The sequence below is a fragment of the Cyrtonyx montezumae genome, unplaced genomic scaffold, assembly GCF_038088225.1.
Source record: "Cyrtonyx montezumae isolate F1298 unplaced genomic scaffold, pur_monq_1.0 scaffold_3, whole genome shotgun sequence".
Lineage (NCBI taxonomy): Eukaryota > Metazoa > Chordata > Aves > Galliformes > Odontophoridae > Cyrtonyx > Cyrtonyx montezumae.
In genome coordinates this window covers 71,925,705-71,939,381 of record NW_027072034.1, presented here as the reverse complement: position 1 = coordinate 71,939,381, position 13,677 = coordinate 71,925,705, and positions in this window count along the sequence as shown.

Here is a 13,677-nt window from a genome sequence, read left to right as displayed (position 1 = left end):
TCGTGTTCCATGTGCCTGGAGTGGAAAACCACTTGGCTGTAAGTCTGGTGTCCTTGCTTTACATATTCAACATAGGTTAGAAGAAGGGTGCTTGGGAAAGGAGTAGTTCTCTAAGCTGGTTATAAGGCAGATCTGAAGAAAACATGTTTTCTAGATCTTAGGTTTCTCTCAAATTTCTCTCTGGCTCTTCTTCTTGCTACTGTTTGCTTCTGCAAGGGTGCTAGTGGGGGATTTTCTCTCTTAGTTCATCCTTTTGCACTAAATGGAAGTACTAGGTTTTCTGAACTTGAATGATGGTGAATTTTTCTTATTGGTCCTATTCCACTTGCTGTCACTGTGCTTTTGAGGTGGCACAGTGTTGCCAGCTTCCAAAGTTCATTAGCTGAGCCAAGTTCCATCACTGGAAGTTCCACCTCTTACGACTTTGAGTGTGAGTTTTTTTTTTAATCTACCTTCCTATCCTCCCATGTTATCAAGATAGTGTGCTGTAGGAGGATCACTGAGCCTCAGCGTCCGGGCCAGGTACCTTTACAAGATTCATTCCATGGCTGACTGGAACTGGCTGTCCTATGTACCTGTTTATGCTGCCTTGCTAGCAGTTAGCATGCAGCTGTTAAATGGAGTGATTTTTTTTTTTTCCTTAGTGCAAGGACTCTATACAGGATAAAGACTAGAACAGTACTGTGTGCGAAGGCTGGCCATTCTACCTACACTCAGGTTCTCTGGAGGTATGAAGAACTAGAGAAGGTTTACATGCAGATTAAAAAAAAGAAAAAAAAAGAAAGTGGTGCTAGTAAAAGGAGAAATATCCCGGCATTATAAATGAAATTTTCAGTAGGAGTGAGGTAGCTAGTATGACTGTACCTATAGATTTTAATTTTGGTCACCAGTGGGACTAGTCAGGTGCAAGAGTGTTCAGCTCAGCGGAGGGAGGAAAGAAGCTCTACAGGTGGCTGAGGTTCAACACTTGTGGTTGATATCACCGAGGCTTGTGGGACTGGGCCCAGGCTTTCCCTTAGTAAGAAACATGGCTTCTAGAGAGCTGCATATGAAGCTTATCATTTTTGTTCCATCTGTAAGCTGTGTTCTCTAACACTGCACCTTGTGGAGGTGTTGGACTCTGACTATTAGGGTTCAAAAAATCTGGTTGCATCTGTGATACCTGGCTTGGGAATGTTTGCTACTGAATATTCTAATGCTTTAAGCAAAGGAGGCTAATTTACAGCAATTGGAGCACTGCATGAGAAATGTCATACCAGAATGAGACTCGGTAAAGGCTGCAGACTTTAACCTAAGATTGGAAAATCCTCTTGCAGTTCTGCAGGACATGTGGAGATACTGGATTGGATTGAGCAAAACAAGTGCAGGAGAACCCCGAGTTCAGTCCTCATGAAACCCTGAATCTGCCAGAGAAAGGGAGTCATTAACTCAGCCCTCAGCTAGCCAAAGGGATTAAGTCACCCCTGCATGAGCAACCAAAAGGAAGAGACCAAAAGGTACAGACCTGTGGTGGTGGATCTGGTAGATTCAGCAGGTGCTGTGTCCCTAGCTTCATTGACAGGTTGCATTCAATATTGTACCACTTGCCTCTGCATCGTATGGCACTGATATGAACTAAAATTGACTGTGTTCCTGTGGAAAAGGCTTTGGCATTCGGCCATGTCTGTAAAGGCTTTTTAAGACGTGTTTGAGAGGCCACGTTAACTAAAGCTGATCATAAATCACTTTTTGCCATTGCCAGTGGGGATCTGGAAAACACCTTGCTGCAAACAGAATGCCTCTTTCTTTAGCTGAAGTTGTATAACTTGCAAATTGAATGCAAACCTGAGAGAGATTTAGTATTTGCAGGCACACTCTCTAGAGCCTTTGACAAAAATGCTGTGGAACAAAGTCCCAAGCTAGATTATGTATATGTCAATCGAGGAAAACAAAACAAAGAAAATCCCAGCCCTGTTAGTTCTCAAATGAAATACAGACTTTTATTTGCTAGCAGTTTGCTGAGGATGAGACACTGCAGGATGTAATTAAGGTTCCAGTAGAAAATGATTTGCACAGCCTATTCAGTCTGTTTCAGTTTAAAACGATTTAGATACCACTTCTTTGAGGCATGAAGAAAACCGATCCCATTGCAGGAGAATAATTTAAAGATACAGAAAGCTATTTAGAGCCTGAAGGGTGACATGAGCCATCTCAAACTCCCTCCACAGTCAGAAATGCAGGTGATGGTAAAGGGAGGAATGTATGCTAGTGGGAAGCACGCACCCTCCAGAAGGAACTTCTTAGGGTTGCATCAGCTTGATGTGAGAGTCCTCTGCAGCCATTGTTGTCTCACTGGGTAGCCTTTATTGGAAAGCACTGTAGCATGATAAGGAGCAATACTCTAGCATTTTCTTACTGTGGGTTTTAAGTATGCATGTATATGTCTTGACGAATAACAGTTCAGTAGGTAAAAACAGTTTAATACAAGCTTGAGTTTATTGCCGCTGGTCCCCAGCGCCTATGCCTGCCTTGCTAGTGGGAAGTAATGTCCGAATACCACCAGAAAGGGGGCAGTGTCCACCTACTGCATGCCTGCCACTGCTCAGTTGCAGTGGATTGTCACACCTGTGTTAGCAGAGACTGAAAAAATCTGCGTGGGATTGGTGAGATAAGTAAACAAGGTTGAACAAAAACTTAATGTGGTTTTGCAGCCAGGGACCAGTAATGTTTCTTGCTGTTACTATGCACGTGTTACACCATTTGTGTAACAGCAGAAAAGATGTGCACTGAGGAGGCTTCAGGATCACTCTAGGTAGTTGTTGCAGGCACTGTCACGTTTTCCAAATTCCAGAGGGCAATGGGAGGGTGTAAATTGGTGTAAACTCCAAATATATGGTGATAGTTTTAGGTGGTAGCTGTATCAGAGTGGCTGCCCGTAGCGAGCTTTCTGCTAACTAACCATGCTGTAAGTTGTCCAGAGGACACAGATAATGGCATAGGACACCTGGGACAAAGCTGCTGATTAGGGATTACACTGCTTGCATGTACTTGATCCTGCCCATTAGCTCAGTGCAGCTGGATGTGGCTCCCCAGGGAAGTTTGGGGAACCTTTTGGAAGCTCTCCCAGGAGGTGCTGTGGTGCAGAGGTTTGTGCTGAACAGCTAGAAATTGGATCACAATTCATAGAAAGGTCTTGAGGGTTCTTGGCTTGGAGTGACTCCTTAACAGCATGGGATACGGAACTTCTTGCATGCTAGTTCAGCTGCCAGCAAATGGCAGGTTCCTGCTCAAAGTGTTCAGAGGGCTCTTCCAGAGGTCTCAGCACTTGTGTCACTACCAGCACCATTGCTTTGGTTGCTTTGTTTTCTGAAAATCACCATCACTGGAGAATTCCTGTATGTTTAACTCCATACGAGTTAATTCATTCAGGTTGTTACATCACTGAAGCATTGAACTGTAACTGAGTAGCTCTGTTCCAACGGCTTTATATTGCAGCTCTGCAAAAAAAAAAAAACAAAAAAAAAGTGTTTTTCTGTATCTTAACATCGAGTGTAATATGATTTCCTTCTGCTAATAAACTGAAGCATTAAGCTTCTAATTTAGGGATGGGATAAAATGAGTTGTGCTGTGATTTCTAATCATGGCAGAACTCTTCTAATGTGCGTGCGTTGGTGTTATAAAAATGGCTTCTTAACAATGCCCATTGCTGTTAATTTGTAACTACATAGTGTAAACATTGATTTCCAAAGTTTTTCTAATAGATCCCTGTGCTACTTAATTGTCACTGACTCTTGTTTTCTAGTAGTAGTTAGTTTGGTTTCCTCATGCTTTGCAAGAGGTAAGTCTTCAATGGCAGTAGATACACAACCTCTTATTTTGTATCTAAGAGGACAGGAAGGTGTCCAAAGTACTACTGATTCATTTAATTGTGGAAGTAGGATTTTCCCTTCACAGTTACTCTTTTTAGTTTAACATCTATAATATTCTTTCTGTTTCATCCAAAACTTGTATTAGAATCAAGGAGAAGCTTTCAAAACCATTGCAGACTGTAAGCTACATTCACTGTTTTTGTTTTGATGTAGATTAATCACCAATCTGTAGCTGGTGATACAGGCCCTTGGAGTATCCACTATACTGTCTGTGCTGTAAAAAATAGGAGTACTTGATCTGTCAGAAGGAACTTGCAGTTTATAAAAGGTAAATAATTAGCAGCTATGGATGATCTGAGGAGCAAAAGATGTGTGCATCCAGAAGATACTGAAACAGCATAGAGTTCAACAGATGGCTTGTATTCCTCTGCACCAATACAGAGGAATTGTAACTACTTGTAACAGGTCTAGATAGAATTTCCTTGGCAGGGGATCCAGGCCCTTGAACCATGTCCTGCAAGCAGCTGTGTTGTGTAGAGTAGCCGTGAGATGAAGAAGCAGTTGGCTTGTTCGATCTACTTGTGTGATGAATCCTGAGCTTGATAGCACTGTTGGTTACTGGAATACTGAGGCAGGAGAAGTTGGAAGTTTGGGGAAAAGTACTGATCAAAGGAAAGGGCATAAAACAGAAAAGTTAAAAATGGGTCTTGATGATGTGGAAAATTTGAGTCTTTTACTGATCAGAGATTCTGGAAGAGCCTTCCAGAAGCAATAGTCATTGGTTGTCTTATTTCCTGTCTTCACAGAGCTAGAGCTGCCTCTAAAGGGATACAGCAATGATGAGGCATGGCTTCTCTTTTTGTCCAGTACATTAGAGGCTGCTCAGGCAATCTGCCTCATTTTTGGGCTTGCTCCCATGGTAAACTCAAATCCTTTATTCCAGTGCTGTAATTGTAGCTCCTGTGTAGACAGTCCTACCCCAACTACATTTGAATAGCTGATTTTTCATAAGTAACTGTAGTATTTTGCATGTCTTTTTTTGAATACCATTTTTTTTCTTCCCAGACCTTCACAGATAATCAAAGCTGTTTTGAATACTAATTCTGTTTTCCAGGATATTTGCAGCCCCTCCCAGCAAGGTGCCATCTAAAAATTTAATAAGCTCAGCCTCTAATCCTTCATTATTTTCCTTAATGAAATATTGAATAATACAAGTTCAGAGAGTTCTCTACAAAAATCTAGCTTGATGCATCTCTCTAGCTTGATGGAGAGCTTGTAGTAACTATGTTGGGTCTGAATTTTTTCCCTCTCTGACTTAGTCAAGGACGCTTTGCTTTTAGAAATGAAAAAGATCCAGCTTTCTTATGGGATATTCCTAAGAGCAAAATCTACTCAGATTGTAGAATATCCATGTTCCAGCTGTAAAATTCATAGCCATTTAGAGGGATACAGTCTGCTCAAGAAAACTCTTTATGGTGCCCTGCCAGACAGCTACCAGGCCAAGATCCTTCTGGCCTCAAAGCCGGTGTGTTACAAAAATAGTCTCAGTAGATTGTTGAAAAATCCCTGACAATTTAAGTCTTTTGGAACAGATATAGATGCTATAGAAAGCTTGGCTGTTCCTTGGAGGTTTTGTTTGTATGAATTAAAAAAAAAAAACCTCTCATGATTTACTGCTTTATCATCTCAAGTCATACTGTGATCTCACACTGATGGTAGCTATGACCTTCAAATGACCAAAATAAGTACTTGAAATTTTCAAGCAATGATGCCATTGTACATTGAAGATTTAAGACAATCTCTAACTTTCTGATATCAGGAAGAGCTCTCTGCAGAACACAGATATGAACTGGTTATGCTGCCATTGAAAGGGACCTCAGCAGTCTGCAGAAATGGGCCAGCAGGAGGCTTGTGAAGTTCAACAAAGTGCCAAGCTCTGTCCTTGAACACAAGTAACCCCAAGCTACCAGTATAGGCAGGGCACCAGGAGGCTGGAAGGCAGCTTTGCAGACAAGGGTCTGGAGGTCTTGGTGGACTCCAAGATAAATATGCGAGCCAGCAATCATACAGGTCTTATAAATGTGTATATATACTTAATGAGGGAGAGGGAAAGAAGACAAAGCCATACACTTGTGGTGTGCCATGAAAGGACAGTGTTGAACATTGGGAGAGGGATGGAGTCTACATCTACAAAGATTAAAAAAAATCTGGCTGGATACAGCTTTGAGCTGCCTGCTCTTGTAGGCTCTGGCCAGAGTTGGACTGCACAGTTTTCAGAGGTTCTCTTCCACCTCCCGTGATTTAGGGGTTCTTGGGCACAGTGTTACACGCTCCTCAGAACCATCCATGTGCGGCCCTATTAGAAACAGGGTACTGACTTCATTTCCTATTTGTACGGAAGCACGAAGGAAGAATCCCTTTTGGTGCAAGGGAATTACAGAAAGGTACCTGTTCCCTCTGCCTGTCTCACTTAGCAGAAACACCTTGGTATGCTAACTGATGGCAAATTAGCGTTTTATACACACAACTGACTCTGGAAGGGCCAAAGGATATGGGAAAGAAAGCCCCATGTACTGCAAGCTCAGGTCTTTCTTTAAGTACAGGCTTGGATACATAATTAAGAATGCTCTCACTCAGATACGGACTTTATCCTGTCTGTACTGTTATTGTTAATGTTTTCCTATTATCACCATCATCTCTTTTTAATTATAGGCATAGATGGATATGTAAATCATCCCTACTCTGACCTAATGAAGAAGCAGTTGCTTTCTTTTTTTCCTGTACTGGCAGAGGATGCAGATGAAGCAGGTACCTCAAGCTGCAGGCCTGAGCACAAGGTAAGCCATAAATGTTTGGAAAAACAGTGAACAGGAGCTGCTGAGCTGCTGCCAGGAAGGGCAGTGGGGAAGGCTGGGAATGTGGCCTCAAGGGGGGAAAAGAGTGCTTGCTCCTAAGGCCACCTTTGATGTCTGTATTGGGGGAATTGCTTGTGCCTTACTGCAGTGCTTATGGAAAAAGGATTTAAAATACATCTGTATATCAAGAAACACTTGTATTAATTTCTTCTCTATGTAGAAATAATCTAGTGTCTCAAAAGCTATGCAGTGAGTGAGCATCTTACTGGATCTTTGTGTATAGTTACATTAACAGCATGTATTTTTCTCAGCTTCTCAGGCAGACCTTTTCGTGTTCTATTTCAGTATCTTTTTTATTTTCCTTAAGTTGTTTGGTCTTTGTACGTACAGCAGAGCTGCTTCTGTGAGTTTACTGTGTCCTGCAGGCCCCTGTTATGTAGTTAAAGGCTGCTTTCTGAAGGTACCTGTAAGATTTTGAGAAACAAACCTTTAGTGTATGAGTAGATTAGAGAACATCAGCTACTGCTTTTCTAGTGCATGACTTGGAGCTCTGCCTATGCTCATGCTTCAGATCATTTTGGGACAGAGCTGCTTGGGTTACAGTATAAAAAGCGCTGTATACAAAGCAAACAAAAATAAGACAAACATTGTAAGTAGTGTTTTGATGTACTTATAAAGTCTAAGTAGTATTTTCATGCTGCTACTCTGTCACAAAGCTGTGGTGGTCCAATCTTTCTTGACCAGTGCCCAGTAATTCTTGACTAAATGTGGGGACTGGCCTGTTTGGATGTAAAGATGCAGTGTGAGGGGAAAGTGGCAAAAGATGACACTGTATTACTGCATCTGGATCCCTTATAATGTCTTTGAATGACTTGTGGTCAACAGCTGGTATGTGTACCCAAATGACTTGAACTGGAGCTGCATTGTTCTGCCACAATATTAGCATCAACGAGTTCTGGCTGGGGAGGAGTCTGTCTCTCAAGTGCCACTGTGGAGCTTATCTGACTTCTCATGAGGGCTTTTTCAGCAGAATCCAAGATGGTGTGACAAGTTTGCCAGGATGCCACGCAGACAATGTGGTATACTCTTTGGCAGAGCTAGCTCCTAAGCTCTGTGAAACTCAGTTCTGTCATCCTCATAGGACCTCTGTGGTAGGAAAAAAAAAATGGCCTGCAGGTCAGGGTGAGGCTTCTGGATCTTCTATTATCCCAGATCTGAGACTCCAGGAAGAAGGAAGAATTTCTCCTTTCTGGAACAGTTTCTCATTAGCCCTAGTTTTGAGCAAACAGTCTTCAGATGAACTACTGTCCTTCGGTGAGATAATGCTATCTGAAATGCGCACCTTTTGAGGCAGTGTGCCTTGTCCTCCTCCTGCCTTGAAGGAAAGAAGGGTGCATTTATGGCTTTATCTAGACAGTGTCATCACATCCATGTGGAGTAGCATACACAGAAACTTTAAAATGTGCCAGACTGCCTGCCTTTTTTCTTCAAGCCTTAGGGTGTTTCTGATTTGTTCTGCACTGCGCCCTCCTAGAAATGAGAAGTATTGTGTTGCTTAAGTGGCAGCCTTGGGGAAGATGCAGTATGTGATTTCTCACCAGCTTTGGGGTTAAGTGCCAGCATCAGGGTACTTTGCCTTCCTTTCCTCTCCTGTCTTCCTTTTCTTCTCAAGAGGCAGGAAGAAAATGTTGCCCCTGTTGTTAACCCACATCCACTCAGGACAATTGGGGCTTTCACCTCTGTCTCTAGGAGAAGTGGAAGCAGCCCCTGCTGCTGGAGTGTCTTCATCTGCAGCCCTGCTGAGGTGCCCCTCCTGCTGCTGAAGTGTAAATCCCAGTAGCTCTTTCAACCACCCTTCTCATACTACTTGAAAAATAACTTTCTGTTGTCATTAACGCTGATCTATAGCTGCATTAATGTGTGAAATCACTGGGTGTGAAAATAGTGTGCTAACCGCTACTTAATGTAATATTACCACAGTAATGTCTCTAAAAATATCTTGTCCACTTGATTGCTTTCATTGTGAACTAGAGATAATGTACCACTTACAGCTGATGATTAAAATTCATAAAGCTGTGGTTCTTAATTACAGCAACTTGCAATCAAAGTGAAATGTCAGATCGTGAATGCTGTTTATCTGTATACAAATTCACAAAAACAAGAAAATATAAGGACTGTCTGCACAACAAAGCTGAGCTTCTTTGGCTTAAAGTTAAGTAAAATAAATACCCGTGTGAGTATTTATGGAGACAGGTTTGTGAACGTGATATCTTTAACATGGTGGAGATCTCTTATGAAATGTACATTTTCAGTAATGTTGAAGGAACTTGGAAAAAATAAAAAGGATATTGGTAAAGGTGGAAGTGTAAACATGATAGAAAAGTTGGGAGTAATTAATCCATGTGCTAAGAATGGAAATCTTGCAATTTGGGTTCAAGGTTAAGTGTAAGGGGAGAGGCTCCATAGGAAATAAGTGAAAGAGGTGGACTCCCACTACCTTGGGGAACTATTATGGTTGCTGGCAAGAGACAGTAGTAGAACCCTTGGATTCAGATATTAATTGTAATCACAAGCTTGGCCACAAGTGACACCATAGAAAAAATGACATTCTTCTAGGTGTCCTTAGCTGTGTATTTCCAGGGCTGCTGTATTCCAGTTATTTATGTTAATGCCAAACTCTGAGGGTTTACAGCGTTCTTGGATGCATCTTTCCCTAGATTTACTAACATACTCTCAGCTCTATGTCAACAGTTTCACCCCTCCCCCCCCCCCTTTTTTTTCTCTGGTATGTAAGATCCACACAACTGAACATGGAAACTACAGTTCTATTCCATTTATAGTCCTATGGGCTTTCTTCGTTTGTGGTTATCTGCCCCATGCCAGTCTTTAAGAATCCAAACCAAAGGGAGCCAATTTCTCAAAACATCAGTGAAACAAAATAACATTAGAACAATAGGAACCCTTTTTTACTAAACTAAATCTGGCTAGCTCCATTTCTTTCTTTTGATTAAATGTCACTTTAAAGGAGCTCTGGCCCATAGTTTGGAAACTTTCAGAAAGTTTTTTTCTACAGGGTGCTCCCAGTGTCTACAAATGATGTTTTCACATTTATTTTTGTCAATAGATAAAACAACAACAAAAAATATATATATAGTCATTGTATAAATTAGGAATCAAATCTTGACAACTGTATTCAATTCCCTAAGCTTTTCATACCACCTGTCCTTCCAGTGTTACTGTTTTGGTTTTTTTCCTCATTGCCATCACTGCAAATATGACTGAAAGTGCTTATTTTAGAGCTGATCCAGTACCCAAAGTACTATTCCCTTGGCAGTTTGTCTCACAGATGTTTGCTGTTTGTCTGCTTCTGTTCCAGCTATACTAGTTAACTTTTTTGAAAGAGGAAAACCATTTCCTGTTCTGGGTGCATCATGCAGCTGTTTCACTGTATCATTCTGGCACGGGTTCTTTCTTGGTGCCTGTCAAGGCTTACACTGATTTTGTAGCTCCTTGTTGGTGTTTACACTACTTATGTACCATGAATAACAGGATGACTAGTTTGCAGTGGGGAGGATTTCTATGGCTGTTTGGCGTGGTGGATTCCTTGGTACACGTTCTCCTAATGTAAGCCTTAGGCATCAGCTGTTCCAAACAGCTCAGTGCTTCTGGGATGTCCTGCCATTATTGAAGCTCTCCTGCTGGAGACCTATTGAAGCAAAAGCAACTCCTCATGTAGAGCACAATTAAAGTGGACTGAGCCTGTTTCTTATGGGCTTCCATACCTGCTTTATGTCTGTGATTCAAGTGTGCTCACTCACATGTGGAAGAGAAACCTCTGTGCAATTCAGCGCAAACCAATTCACCTTCCTTCCTCGCTTCTTCCCTCTTGTGCCTTCAGGTGAAGCCTTTGCCTGAGGCATGGTGCGAGCTTGCTGGGATGTTAGCTTTGTAGCAGCTTGTCCTCAGAAGGGTCTCTCACCAAGTCACACCCTGACTCTGCTTAGTACCTGATCCTTCTTTCAGTATATGAAGTGCAGTCTAGGCTATAAAGGAAGATTTTTTCATGCTGGAAAAATGCTGTCTTGTTCTTCCCCTGAATATCTCTACCAGAAAATTAGTAGGAAATTCAATGCAAGGGTCCTGTTCATCTTCGTGTTGCATGCAACTTGGCCCATCACATCTCAAGTGATGGTTTTGCAGTGTAATCCTGCAGAATCTTAGACCTATCCTTTTTTTTTGTGTCAAGTGCATCAAGTTTCATGTAAAGTGGCTTGCAGCTGTCTTACTGCATCTGTATGTGCCTTCTGACCTGCTTCCAGAACCTGAAGAAATTTACAGCTAGCTCAGGTATCTTTCCTCTTTATAACAATGTGCAGTGTGGACATATCCCTCTCTACTTGCTTCTCAGTCCTGCTCTTGGGGCTATTGGCAGTCTAAGACGTTTCAGTATTTCTCTTGGGAATGTAAGGTTGTAAAAAGATGCATTTAGCTAAGCTGTATCTACACTGAGCATGGAGGCAGAGATAAAATGCCTTTGCTTCATGGTGCAGTTGCAGCAGGCAGGATCTGATGCCGCAGTAAGAGATAGGTAACTGGGAGCAGCCTGGGTTGGAAGAGGCATGCAAGGTTCTCCGAGTAGCTTAAGCTCATTGAGGGATGTGTCCTCAGAGCTGATGTCTGACAGCTATCCCACTCGTGCAGAACACCCCATGTCAAGGAATTTAATGCGAGCATAGTGGGCCGAGTTTGCACTTTGCCTGTTGCCTCTTTGCACTTCCAGAATGCTGCAAAAAGGCCCAAAGTGTAAGAGGGAAGCCAGCCCCTTGCAGTCTCACTTTGTACCATTGGAAATCCTGCAGGGTCTTGCTGCCATATGCTGCAGGTCGTTGGGGAAGGTGCTACCGTGCCTCGCCTGTTATTCTGTGTAATGGGTTCAGGGTTTGTGATGACAGCTTTGTACCTAGGGCTAAGATGGTTAGTTTCAATTGGGCACCTGTTGTTCCCTCATCTTCGACTGAGGGAAGATCCCCTTTAAATACAATACTTATTACCTACTCTGAGCGAGAAATCAGACTGTGCAAAGGAGGCAAGGAGAGGTACAACATGTAAAAAAAACATGTCCTCCCACTCTCAATTTTTCTGCAGGATAGGCTGTGTTTGACTTCACACTTGAAAAAGCAGCTGAGAAATTCTTTAGATGTTTAAACATTTCAAACAGTTTGGATGTGTAAGTGTCCTAGATTTTAAGAAATTTGCAGCAGCACTTAAGTAACAAAGTGGACCACAAAATGTTTGTGGAAACATTCTCACCCTTCTGTTACCCTGCTATGCATTCTGATGTCAGTAAAGGGAGGTGAGGTGGCAATTTTACAGCAACTGAGAGAGAGATGGGTGATGTTTCTGAAGTAAATTTTTCACCATTAAGGGAGACATACTCCATTCGCTGTTTTCAGCATTTCTGTGAAAATTTGCCACTTCCTTTTAACAGCATTTACATTTCAGGTGATGCTTTGTCTTGAGGGCTGTGTTTCAGGTGACCTGGGCTGGAGGCTGTGCTAGCCAAAGGCCACAGATCGAAAAGGGAAACCTTCCAATGCTGGTAAATCAGGATTTAGTAAGAGGAGAATATATATAATTCCAGAATGCATATGCTGCTTCTCAGCTTCAGTTTCCCATTCAGCAGCATGGCTGTGAGTGATTTTTCTTTGTGTGCAGTGAATATGGTGTCTGTGAAAGGTCTTGGTCTGACAGTACTGGAAAATGAGCCTGGTGTAAACCCTCAGAGAGGCAAAAGATGCAAGCTACAAGCTGTTCTTCTCATCCGGTTTCAATGATGGAAGAGGAAATAGAGTTTATACAAAACCTGCCCAGCCCCCAGAAGCATCTTGCTTTGTTTATGTTTCAAGCTAAGCCTGCAACTCTTGCCGTTTGGAAGAGCTATTCAGGCATTTCTCCATCTGTGACTGACTTTTTACATCTACTCCTTGATCTCATGGAGAAATCTGGCTTTTAGCTCCTGCTTGTGACGTTCCAATTTCCCCCCTCTCGCTCTGCTCTCCTGCGTTCGAAAGATCCATGTATAACATGATTATGCAACCATGCAAATGTACGCAGTTCTTTCCGTGTACTGCAAACCACCCTGCAGGTCTCCTAGTATGAAAATAAAATTGTCAGTGAGAGCCACTGTGGAGTGTAGTGGGAAGGGTGTTTAACAGGGCTGGGCTCAAAGGTCTGAGGGCAGTTTTAGAGATGGAAGCAGGCTATTTGCAGTAAACCCCTGTGCCAGTATGTATCCACAGGGACCCAGCAGCAGTTAATAGGCTCAGACAGTTCAGCTCTGAATCCTCTCCCCCTAGGGAGATGGCAGATGTGCGCCTGCCTGGCAGTTTCCTTGGTTGGGAGGTCTTTCCCCCACCCTAGAGCTGCAGGACATTAGCAGAGCAGCTCTCCCTGGAGGCCAGTTTGCACCCTTCCTCTGTAAGCACATTGTGGTTGCTTTGTGCTGCACCCACCCTGGGACGTGGTCAGCTTCGTGGCTGGTGTTTGGCACAAGTGTTTCAGTACCTAGCCCTGTGCGGATCTGCTGGTCTCTCCTATTACTAATATTGTCTGGAGGAAGAGGAGGAAGTCTCTCATGGAGGTGATCCTTTGGGGGACTGCCTTTACTCAGTCTAATCATAGCGATAATGTGTAATACGTTAGCGTACAATAAAAACTCTAAACTGGGGATGATAGCAGAATATAACACGTTCTTGCTTTTCTTTCACTCCACCCAGTTTCCTCTACCTTCAGGGTTCATAAAAACACAGCACAAAGCTTCCACTGGTTGGTTTATTGGTTTAGCCATGCCTTGCTATCCCTGCAGGTGAAGATATTCCTCTCTGCTGCTGCAGGAGTCAGAGCCGTTCAGATGTGTTGGCTTTTGTCATGGCAGTGACTGCGTCCCTTATCCACAGGACAAACCTATGCATTGC